The 13,336-nt window shown below is 29.8% G+C and overlaps 1 pseudogene; it reads left to right on the forward strand.

Moving 5' to 3' along the window:
- The first annotated feature begins 3,799 nt into the window (after positions 1 to 3,799).
- On the forward strand, positions 3,800 to 12,554 carry LOC137824627 (probable LRR receptor-like serine/threonine-protein kinase At3g47570; annotated as a pseudogene).
- The last annotated feature ends 782 nt before the right edge of the window (positions 12,555 to 13,336 follow it).

Genomic DNA, 13,336 nt, shown 5'->3' on the forward strand with positions numbered 1-13,336 from the left:
GACACTTCAAATAACAACAATCATTTGTCATCACATGAAAAAAGTATTATTAAAAAAAAGAAAAAAGAAAAAAATACAAAAAAAAAAAATACGGGAAATTAGATCAAAATCTATATGTTAACAAAAACGATACATATAGGTAGACTATATATACTTATTCTTGAAAAATTTTAAGAAGAAAAAAGATGGAAACATATTATACTAATAAAATAATTTTCTATGAATAAATCCTAAATTGACAAACTTATCACCTCACACATTCTCTTAGTTAAAATTCACTTTTTAATATAGATATTATTTATGTTATTTTTAAATTTTATCTTCATTGTCAATTTTATTAAAAATGAAAAAAGTTAATCAATATTAATATATACATTTTTTATTTCTATCTTTACATACTAAATTGTGATATTGATCTCAAAATATTTTTTTTATCATTCAATATTTAAAATTATAGTTTTAATCATTAAATATTGAATTTAACAGACTAAAACTATTTTAAATCATGAAGCATATCTAAACCATAAATTTTAAATTGTAAAGAAAATAATTTTATTCTCTCAAATTTAGTATTTAATATTTTTGAAAAATTAAAATAGGGTACAAAATTTCAAGAACCAAAATCAACTAACCCAACTTTTAAACACTAAAAAACATATCTATACCTAAAATATATATAACGTAATTATAGTTTATTAAATGGACAATTTAATAAAAGGTGTTTACTTGTAATTTATACTTAACAGAATCGAAGTTTCTTTCTATTTTTTCTTCTTCTTTTAAAACACTTGCAAACTAAAATCTTTATTTACAACATATTTATTATTATTTAAGGGAAAAAAACACTACAAATTTTAAAAAACGTGATATGAAATATTAAATTTTAAGGCAATTAATAATCAGTTTTTACTAAAAAATAATTATATCCAGTAATATTTTATTCTTCAGGATTTAACATTGTCGATATCTATTTATAAATTAATATTTTTTATTTAAATTATTTTCTTATATCTATTCTACTTAATCAATTAATAATACTTGTTTTATAATCTCTATATATTTATTACAATGATAATCAGTACAAATTATTAAACTGTGAATCAGCTACAGAATGGTTCCATCTTAATAAGTGCCCTCGTATTTATCTTGAATACGTGATTTAAATTATAAGTTCTATCTCAACAAAAAATATTATAAGTTTTCAGAAAATTATTAAGTAGAATCTTAAATTATTTTTAAAATATTCAATTAACCCTCTAAATTAAAAGACATTTTAATTCAGTTTTTAAACTAAAAAATTTCTAAAAACACTTTTTCACAACATTAAACCATAAAAAATTCTGACTTTTAGAACTATTTTAAAAAGATAGGATATAAGACCATGATCTGAAATAAGTTTAGGAATCTATTTAAAACAAATCAAAATAGTTCATTCTTAATATTTCAGTTTTGCTTTCTAATTTTTTTTGTCTCATTCTTAATATTATTTTTAAAACCGTTATTATCATTAATTTTGTCGTTAAAAAATAATGTTTATGAAATATTATATGTTAAGTCCATAAAATTATCAAATCAGAGATGTTGACATTAGCAAAAAATATGATATAATTTGATGTTATGAAAAACTAAAATAAAAAATATACTTATTTATAGGAATACAAAAAAGTTTGTAGGAACTAAATAAAAAAATTATTTATAAATTACTAAAATTAAAAATAAAAAATTTATAAGGAATTAAAAATAAACATATCAATAAGGATTAAACATATAAGCTAAGATATAGAAGGACTAAAGTAATAAATATAGTTTATAAAACATTTAAAATAGAAGAAAAAAAATAGTTCCGATTGATTACTATTAGTTTTTTTTATAATGATGATAATAATAAACATTAAGAAAGATAATAACAAAACATTAAGAAAGTTGAACTAGATTGTTAATGTTAAAAATGATTAAGTTAATCTACTTAAATTAGTGATTAAAATCAATCATTATAATTAGAAGATTTAAAAATGGATTTATTCTATATGGTAACTTGAAAAACCTCTAGTATAGATTGGGATAGGCAAATATAGTATAACTAAATTGAACTATATTTTTTTTTACCTATTTCATTTAATTTGTAAGTTAAATGGCCTATTGATCCATTTGCAACTTATTTGAAATAAGGATTGGAATAACCTGTTACATTTTTTTATTTGGTTATTTTTGTACCTCAAGTAGGAGTCACATTTATGAAGGAGATGAGTTGAGAAAAAACCTTATGAGAATAATAAAAACTTTAAAAAAATGCATTGAATGCATAAACTACATCTTAAGTGTATTTGACATGATCCCAACCACTTGTTTAAAATTTAGTTAAGTCAATCATTTTTAACATTAACATAAATTATCCTTTTAAAATGCCACTCAACTGTCATAATATTTATTATTATACTAAGGCTTACAAAAATCATCTCACACTAATATTTATTCTACCATAAATATGTTATTTTTACCTTAGTCCTTCTAAATAAATTACATTTTTATGTTTTTCTCATTTACAACTAATTTTTTTTATCTTTATAAATATATATTTTTTTATAATATTATAACATAATTAAGTTGATTGTGTTAGTGATATTAATGACAGAAACAGTTTTAAGAAGATAAAAACTATTAGGGATGAAAAAAAAACATAATTAAGACTTTAAAACAGTGTGAAAACTAAATACTTCATGCCACTTAACGGCTGCTTCTTCCTGCACCGCATAGGTTCTTCCGCATCCTCATAAATATTTGAAATTTCAAAAATACTTATTTGTAAAAAGTTTAAAGTTTAAAAAGTTTTAAGTGTTAGGTAATTTTGGATTATATAATTTAGAAGTTTTTTTTTAGTTTCGGGATTAATTTCTGAATTATATAATCTAAAATGTGTTTTTTCAAAAAATTATTATGGATTACTTAATCCAGATGCTAATATCTTTTCTAAAAATAATCCCGTATTATATAGTTTAGAATGTTCTTAAAAAGTGAAAAAAAAATTAATGTAACAAAATCAATGCAGGAGAAAAGTGAAATACATATGAAAAACTAACATTTTTCACCATACAACAACAAACTTACTATAAAATGTTACCAAACTCAATATACAATCACAAAAAAAACCTTCAATCACCTAGGTTTTTTATTCTACCCCTTCTTTTGATTTGTCTCACGACACATCCCAAGCACCTCATCTATTCCATATTTTTTTAGGGTTTAAGATTTAGGTACACATAATCTAGAAGCTAATCCTAGATTCGAAAAAGACTTATGAATTATATAATTTGGAAGATACATAACACTTCAAACTTTTTTAACTTTTTTACAAAAGGTTATTTTTGGAATTTCAAATATTTATGGGGTAGTGTAACAACCTATAGGGTGCAGGAAGAAGCAACCCACTTAACCTATTATTGAGTGTGAAAACATACCTCACTGTGTCTCTCTGCACACCCAAAAAAACTGAGTGTAAAAGGTTACTTTCTATGGTCCTTCATGGATGTATTCGAGTTAGTGAGTGGATTTGAGATAGGTTATGGCCTATATTACGTTGATATCAATGATCCAAACTTAAGGAGGCAACCTAAGCTCTCTGATGAATGGTACTCAAATTTTCTTAAAGGGAAGCCTATGGACTCAAAGATCAAAGAAATCGAGAAGAATGTTCTGTCACACGATACCCAACTGCATAATGCCACATAAAATAATCATGTAAGATCTTTCTCTCTTGGGGTTCATACTTTGCAATTTGTGTTACGTCAATGAATAAAACAACATGGTTTTTGATTGTTTGTTGTTTCAAAACTAACATTAACTAACATTTAATCAAGTCTGTTCTTTCTTCAATCCCGTTATTTTTTATGTCTTTATTTAAACTTCCTTCTGTGGTGGCAGACAAGTTAGTTCGGATCCAAAGGAATTTCCTTTGGGGGTGGGGCTCTGATGGAAGGAAGATCGCTTGGGCTTCTTGGGATAAGGTGTGTGAGCCTCGGGATTCTGGAGGTCTTGGAATCATTGATCTTAGGAAATTTAACTTGGCTTTATTAGGAAAGTGGATTTGGAGACTGGGTACGGATAAAGGAGGTTTGTGGAAAGAGATTCTTGATTCTAAGTATGGTGGTTGGAGAAGTTTGAGAGAAGGCGGTAAGTCTAGTAGGGGCTCTCTCTGGTGGAAAGATTTGAAGGAGGTGTGGGATTCAGAGGGTTGGGGTAGAAGTTTTGAAGATGGGTTTAAGTGGAAAGTGGGGGATGGTAAGGAGATTTCTTTTTGGGAGGACAGTTGGTTGAGCTGTGGCACTTTGAAGGGAGTTTTTCCGAGACTTTTCTCTCTAAGCTCGGCTAAAAACGCAAAAATGGCTGAGCTTGGGTATTGGTATAATGGTGAATGGGTGTGGAATTTGGACTGGCGTAGATCCTTTTTCGACTGGGAGAAGTCTTTGGTTGAACAGCTGTTTCAAAGTTTGCAAGAGGTGAAGTTGGTTTTTGGGGAAGCGGACAGTTGGGTCTGGAAGATTGGGGAGAGTCAAACTTTCTCAGTCAACTCTGCCTATGTTTAGGTAAGGCGGGTTAGAGGAGGGGAGTATTCTCCTGTGTATAGTAAGTTGTGGAGGTGCAAAGCCTTGCCATCTGCTCTGTTCACTGCTTGGAGGGTGTTGGAGAATAGGATTGCCTCTAGGGTTAACTTGGTAAGGCGCGGAGTGGCGGTAGAAAATCTCTTGTGTTGTTTGTGTGGGGAGGAGGAGGAGTCATCTTGTCACTTGTTCTTTGTTTGCAGGTTTGCTTGGCGTGTCTGGTGTCTGTGCTTTAAGTGGCTTGGTGTGTCGTCTGTAATTCACAATGATCCTAAGTCAAATTTTTCACAATTCTGGATGAGTCAGGCTTCTGTTTCGGGTAACGAAGTTTGGGGTACAATTTGGGTTGGCATTGTGAGCGAAATCTGGAAACATAGGAACTCGGTCATCTTCAATAGAGGTATGGCAGATGTGTCTGAAGTGTTCGCTTCGGTGCAAGTAAAGGTATGGTCTTGGATTTATGCAAAGTCTCGTTCCGCTTATTTCCCTTATTCTAGTTGGGTTTTAAATCCTTTGGCTTGTATGAGGTTGATTCATTAACATTGGTTAGCGTTGGTATGGTTATCCCTTTGCTAATTTGGTAGGCGTTCTAATAGAAGACTGATGTCAAGTATTTCTGTATAAGGGTTGGACCACCCCTGAAGTGGTCCCTATTTATTTATTTATTTATTTTATTGCTGATAAAAAAAAAACATTGTAGAAGAGCAACTCCTCAAGATTCCCCATTACAACCTTAATAACTCATTCGAGATTACAAATGTCTTCATATTTTGTCCATGGGACGAGTTCTAATATTTTGACAACCAGCATCATAACAAATATTAATATTTGCAATAGAAAAAAATAAAAGAAAAACTTTTTAATGAAAATACACGCAAAACGCAAAAAGTTAGAATTGTTTTAACAAAACTATGAATTTCTATAAATAATTAAAATATTAATATTTATTGAGTTGTAAAATGAAACACGGTTGTCAAATAATTTCCTATGAAATGCTTCCACATTATGGGCTCTTTATGCAAGTACATTCTCTACATACACATTATCATACGCATGACCCACATTAGAGGGTCACATCATGATCTCTTCTACAAAGTAAGGTTTTCTAACCTTTAATGGGTTGAGAGACTTCACCCATTGTTTTAGACACATCTACCTCAAATAAAATACAACATAAAAAAGCATTTTAGAATTCATAATGCATTTTTCTTAACTTAGAAATATATTCTAAATTGTGGAATTTGAAAAAATATTTCAAATTATGTAATCCCAAAATGCATTCTAAATTACTCAAACTCGAAATGCACTATAAATTGTACAATTCAAATTGTTGAAGAAGATCGCTAAACAAATAAATTTTAAATTGAGTAAAGTGTTGCCTTATCTGAAGAGGTTTTTGAATTGCACAATTCAAAATAAAAAACTCAACTTTTTTTTGCTTCTAATGAGGAGCACTCACATGTGGAGGTGTAGGTATAAGGAAGAAAAATAGAATAATGGATACATATAATAACAAGAGTAATGTTTCATTTACTCCACCAATCTTGTGATGATTGAATACAAACTTTCCTTTAAATGATTTTTCCAACAATGTATGAATATCATTTGAGAAAATTAAAAGAATTTCTCTATTATTAATTCATTTAATTCTTCTATATTTTATTACTTTAGCTTTTAGTTTTTATATATAAGTTCTAGTAAATATATGTTATTTTTAAATAAAATAAGGCGAAGAACGTCACTTTGTTAAAAACATTAAAAATATCTATTCGATAAACATATAGGAAAGATAAATGTTCATTTAAAAATTATAACGAAGTGTGGTTACCATTTTATTAAATATACGAAGAAGATATACGTCTATCTTTAAACTAGATTGTGTGAGTGTTATTTAAAATAGGAAATTATAATTTTCTTTATTTTTGTCAACTTCCTTTTATTTTTTTAATCATAAAGTATATGAATTAAGTAAGATTTTTGGTTCATGACTTTCACTTTTTTTTAAATAACTTGCCTTATTAATTTTACTCTTTATTTATTTATCTCATTTATTTTTATTACTAATAAACATTTCAATCAAACACAATAATGCTAATCATTTTCTATTCAATAACAAGGAAAATAATTAATAAATATATATAATGATGATTTTAATGTATACATGATAGAATTTATAATCAACAATTCTAAACTTTTAGAAAAATATCAATCTACTAAAGGGTCACATCCTTACATTTTTAAAATTAAGAGATTTGATTAAATATTTTGTTAATAACAATATCAAATTCTACATAATAAAAAAAATTAAATACTAATAAAAATAGAGAATAAACCATGACAGTCTCTATCAATACAAAATCCTAAATATACCGAGAAGGATAAGGTTGGAAATTTAAAAAAAAATGAATGTGTAGGAAAAAGGTGGAGGAAGAGTTTGCCTCCTAAAATATGGAAATCACGACTTCCTATTGATTTTGTTCTTTCATGTACTAATTATGTTTCCGTTGGTATCTAAACCCTAAATTTCATGTACTAATTAAACTATAAATCCTAAATCCTAAATCTTAAACCTTAAACTCTAAACTTCTTATGTTAATATTTTCACCCAACACTTTTATTATTTGACCGATATTTCGGCTGCCTCTTCCTGTACCTCCTTACATTCTTGTGGCACCTTATACTAAATGTGAAAATACTTTTTTGTCTTTTAATAAAAAGTAAATTAATCTTTAAAATCTCACACACCTTTTTTACATTCTTTCTTTTTTCATTTTATCTCACCCTAACACCCCAAGGATCTTTATTTTTTTTCTTACATTGGTTTGTTACTGATTTGAATGTCTTTCATTTTTTTCATTTTTTAAAAACATTCCAAATTATATTATTTGTAAGACATTTTCGAATTCATAAGATATTTTTTGGATCTGAAAATGTTCTCCAGGTTTATAGAATCATAAGCAATTTAAAAAATATATATATTCTGGATAACATAACTTAGAAGTTAATCTCAAATTCAAAAATAACTTTCGAATTATGTAATCCGAAAGATATTATAAAAAATAGTATTTTGAATGACATAATTCAGAAGTATTTTCTGGATTTGAGAGTAGGTTATGAATTATGTGATTCAGATATATTTGAGATTACATAATTTGGAAACTAATCTCATAAGTAGAAAAGACTTTTAAATGATGTAATCCAAAAAGCTAATCACAAATCTAAAAAAGACTTCCGAATTATTAAAAAATTACTTAAGTTTTTTTTTCTTTAAATTGACTTAATTTAAAACATATTTATGACACTAATGTTGCAAAATAATTCAAAATGGTTAACCACCATGTTTTAAATAAATTATATAGTAAGTGTTTAATTATAATAATATGTAAAAAATATAATTTAAAATTATATTATATTTTTAGTTAAATGTATAGTTTTAAATTTCTTATTTAGTTATTATTATAATTTAAATTATTTAAATAAGCATTTTATACGTCTAAAAATTATAACAATAAAATATTTAATATATATATATATATATATATATATTGTGAAAAGAAGAAGAGATCTATGACTAGAAATGATAGCAGAAGACAGCTTCATTAAATGAGTTTTCACAGATTGTTAAAACTAAATTAGATCTGGAGAGAGACCATGGTCCATCAAGGTTCCACAACAATACTAGCTATTCTTCAATCACTACAAACATTAAAAAAATATAGATAAAAATTAAAATTTAGAGAACAAATCAATAATAATATAATGTTAAAATTTAATTACACTAACATATGAAATTCAATTCAACTCATATTAAAATTAAATAATTTGATTTTATAGTTAAAATTATTAAAGTCTAACTTTCTCACAAATTTATTTGTAAAATTGAGAATTATCTTCACTTATATATTATAAATTGATTTTATTTATATATTATATATGGTTTAGGGTTTTAAAAAATTACATCAATATTATTTTTTATAATAAATATATTCAAAATAATTAATTATAAATATAGAAAATTAAAATAAATATAAAAATAGTATTTACAGAAATAGATTGGAATACTTAAGTTTTACTAACTATAATTTGTATTTATTACATTTCAAGAAAAAAATATCATGTTATAAAAAAAAGTTGTAGTAAATAATTCCATAATTAATATATAATATTTTCTTGAAGTAACTCCTGCCGGAAATGAAATTGATTTGCAAGCCTTACTTGACTTCAAGAGTAGGATAGTAGAAGATCCATTCAAAATTTTGAGCTCTTGGAAGTTGGAATGACTCCATCCATCAATGCAGTTGGATAGGAATCACATGCAACATCTCCAATGGAAGGATCATGGACCTTAATCTTGAGCAACTGAGACTAGGAGGCACTCTTACACTATTCATAGGAAACCTTTCTTCTTTCTCTCGAATTAGCTTTGGGTTAAACAACTTCATTGGAAGCATACCACACGAGATAGGCCTTTTATCAAGCTTGACATATCTGGTGTTATATGCGAATTACTTGTCTGGCTCAGTTCCTTCTTCAATCTATAACAAATCTTCATTATACTATTTCACTTTTACTCAAAACCATCTTCATGGGAACTTACCAGCTGATGTTGGAATTACTCTTCCTACATTCAAGTATTTGTTGGTGCGGCCAACAATCTCACAGGATTTGTCCTTGCATTATTGTTGAATGCATCAAAACTAGAGATTCTTGATTTCTCCTTGAATGGTCTCACTGGAGCACTGCCAACGAACTTAGGGGTCTTGAACAAATTAGCTAGACTTAGCTTTGAACACAACAGACTGGGAACTGGGAAAACAGATGATGTTAGCTTTCTTGATTATTTGGTTAACTGCACTGTTCTACAAGTTTTACGTCAAGGAGTAAATAATTTTGGTGGAGTATTGCCTAAAGCAATTGCTAATTTCTCAAGCCAAATGCACACATTTTCCTTTAATTTCAATGGAATACATGGAAATATACCTGTTGGAATTGTCAATCTTGCTAACCTGGCCCTCATAGCTTTGGAAGGACACCGTCTAACTGGTAGTCTTCCTGATGCATTAGGTAGGCTGAAAAATCTGAGAGAATTGTATCTGAATGTCAACAAATTTTCAGGTAGAATCCCATCCTCCTTGGGAAATTTGTCTGTATTAATAAAACTCTTTCTGGAGGAGAACAACTTTGAGGGAAGCATCCCTTCTAGTCTTCGAAACTGCCAAAATTTATTGGTACTCAACCTTTATAGCAACAAACTCAGTGGCACCCAACCAGCTGAAGTTATTGGCCTTTCTTCACTAGCAATATATTTAGATGTATCTCATAATGCTTTCTTAGGGACTCTTCCAGCTGAAGTGAGTGAGCTACATAACCTTGGAGATGGTGCTGTCTGAGAACAACTTTTTTGGAGTCATTCCATCTTCTCTTGGCAGTTGCATTAGCTTGGAAAAGCTGCATTTGGAGGGAAATTCTTTTGATGGAAACATCCCTCAAACTTTAAACAATTTGAGAGGTTCACTTGACATAGATCTTTCACGAAATAACTTGTCTGGTAAGATCCCTGAGTTTCTTGGGGAGTTCACTGAGCTCTAGCATCTAAATCTTGCGCCCAACTCATGAGAAAACGATGTGAATGAAGAGCGAAAGTTCTGGATCTTACGATAAGGAAGTTTCCTTCTCTCAACCCACACCCTTTTCGTCAATGAGTGTGTCGGCAAGGCTTTCCAGGTTGGTTCAAACCGTAACCCAAGTCATCACTTATTCAATTGTTGATTCCATTCCCTATATGCCCTATCTATTGTTCATGCCTTCTTTACATGTTGGGTGGATCAGATCCCCTTTCAACTCTCATTATGGGAAGGAGGTCTTCCTTCAAGTTCTAGCTCTTTCGAATAGATAGCCCCAGGATCAGGCTAGTATGGCTTGGCATCGTCTGGGTTTCAGGCCCAGATGGTGTGGGGGTTAACCTCCCCAGCACAGGATTGTCTGATTATGTGTCCTTAAGGCAAGACACTGGTAGAAGCGGCTTATCCAGTTTTAGGGAGGGTGTGATGGGTTATTGCTATCCCAAGCATACAATAATTTTGAAGGTGAAATACCAAAGAAAGGAATATTCTAAAATGCTACTTCCCTTTCATTATATGGCAACAACAAGCTATGTGGGGGTGTCCCAGAACTAAATTTCCCTGCATGCACTGTCAGGAAAGCTTCTCTGGCAAGAAGACTTCTTGCTCTTAAGGTGGCTATCCCTATAGCTTGTGCGCTTGTATTACTATTAATTCTATCATGTTTTCTTAAACTGCTCCCCATAGTTAAAAGATCAAAAAAGAAAACTCCTACATCAACTACTGAAAGGGATTTGGAATTGAAAATTTCTTACTCAGAAATTACCAAGTGCACTGATGGATTTTCACAGGATAACCTGATTGGTTCGGGAAGTTTTGGTTCTGTATACAAAGGAACTCTGTCAGGTGATGAATCTAGTGGTACAGTTAAAGTATTAAACCTTCAACAGAGAGGAGCATCTAAGAGCTTCATTGATGAATGCCAAGTTCTGAGAAGCATAAAGCATCACAACCTTCTGAAGATCATAACTGCCATATCAGGAGTTGATCATCAAGGCAATGACTTGAAAGCTCTAGTGTTTGAGTACATGCCTAATGGAAGTCTAGAAGATTGGTTACATTGCATCCTTTAAGCAATTTGCACTTTCAGAATAAGACATTGATTCACTGAAAGACTCAACATAGCTATTGATGTTGCTTGTGCACTGGAATATCTCCATCACTTCTGTGAAACTCCAATTGTTCATTGTGACATAAAGCCAAGCAATGTGCTTCTTGACAATGATATGGTTTCCCATGTTGGGGACTTTGGATTAGCTACATTTCTGTTTGAAGAATCAAGCAAGTTATCCACACAACCAGTTATGTCAGCTAGCCTAAGGGGTTTTATTGGCTACATCCCTCCGGGTGTGTTATTCAAAATTCAAAGTGCTAAACTGTAAATTATATTACATTTATTAAAAATGACAAACTAATAATTGACATGCAGAGTATGGTATGGGTGGGAAGCCTTCTACACTTGGAGATATATACAACTATGGGATACTATTACTGGAGATTTTCACAGGAAAAAGACCTACAAATGAAGCATTTGAAGGTGCACGGGAACTCAGTAGTTTGTAGCAATGGCTCTACCTAACAATGTCATGGATATAACTGATCCTTCATTAGTCTCTGAATAAGTTTGAAGGGGAAAGTGAAGAATTTGAGTACGAAACGAAAGCTATAAGGAGAAACAATGAGATTGAAGCCACGACTAAAGGTTTGATTGAGGATTGCTTTGTGTCTCTGATGCAAATTGGAATGTCTTGCTCTGCAAATCCACCTAGTGAACGAATGCCAATCACTGTGGTCATCAACAAACTACACACTATCAAGAACATTTATACAGATAAAGCATAGTGTTATATGAACAACATTTAAGAGAATGAAAAAAGTAAGAATGATATGTAAAACTTCAAAATGTTATTATCAATTCCTATATAGCGATGCAAATGAAATATAAGTAAACTTCTAGCTATTCAATTTTCCCAAATCAACTTTGTGAAAGATAAAATTTCTAATAATTTGTATTCACATAGGAGTATTAACCACATACACACATAACAAGGCACAAAAGTATAAAGGGAAGATCAATAAAGAATGCATACACGACAACTAACCTTATGAATTGAAGACCACTGTGATGAGTTCATAAAAAATTAAAAAAAAAGTGATGGTCTAAGAAAACCAGGCTCATTAATCTACTCTGTGAATCCAGCCTCACGCTGTGCCCTCCACTTTAGGAACCAAGAAACCCAAGCCTTCGCTTAGGTCCCATGGTTCAACTCTCAACTTGGAGTGGGTAGGCCTGCATTTCGCAATCAAAGCTCAACCAAATGAGGCCATAGTTCTATCCCACCACCATATTGCCCTCACCTGAGTCACAAGCTGGCGTTACCCAACTCGGCGAACTGACGTTCTTGTCAGATGCTTATAAAGATTTGGCTTATTTATATTTTGCTCAATGTGGGACTTGCAAATATCATTAATTATCATTAATGTGTTTTTTTATGAATAAAATTATTTTTTAATTGATTTTTGGACTAATGTCTACAAGAGTTGAACAAAGAAAAAATATTTCATAAAAAATACAACCTTTTTTCTTCATTAAAAAATAACTATAAAATACATTTACTCAAAGTTTTCAATATTCTAAATAATTTTATATTAATCACATAGTTGAACTTGTGATCTAAATAAGTAAAGTTGTAATTACTATTTTTAATGTAGATGATTTGTTTTTCATAAATTTTGGTAAACTTTGTTAGATAAGCATCTTCGCCTACTCAGTTCGAAGTTGGGGATTGTGTGACATCCAAGTTTCTAGCGATCAATCATCTATCATTTTGTTAGTAATGCTTGTTCGCCTTGATCTCAAAATTTAGATTTGACTGGAAAGTATTTCTAAGTTTTTGACCCAAATGATAATGCTTAACATATTTGAATGCTAGGAATAGATTTGAAATGTTAATTGCTATCAATGTCTGATCTTATTGATAAGAAGTTTTTATAAATATGGGAGGAATCGATATTTAGGAAGCATCTTAATAATTTCATATGCGAGGAATCGATAAAAATAATTTTTATATTGGTATCAATATCAATCAAAGGACACAATATTGTCATGCAATACAAAAG

Source organism: Phaseolus vulgaris, chromosome 8 (genome assembly GCF_000499845.2).
Source record: "Phaseolus vulgaris cultivar G19833 chromosome 8, P. vulgaris v2.0, whole genome shotgun sequence".
Classification (NCBI taxonomy): domain Eukaryota; kingdom Viridiplantae; phylum Streptophyta; class Magnoliopsida; order Fabales; family Fabaceae; genus Phaseolus; species Phaseolus vulgaris.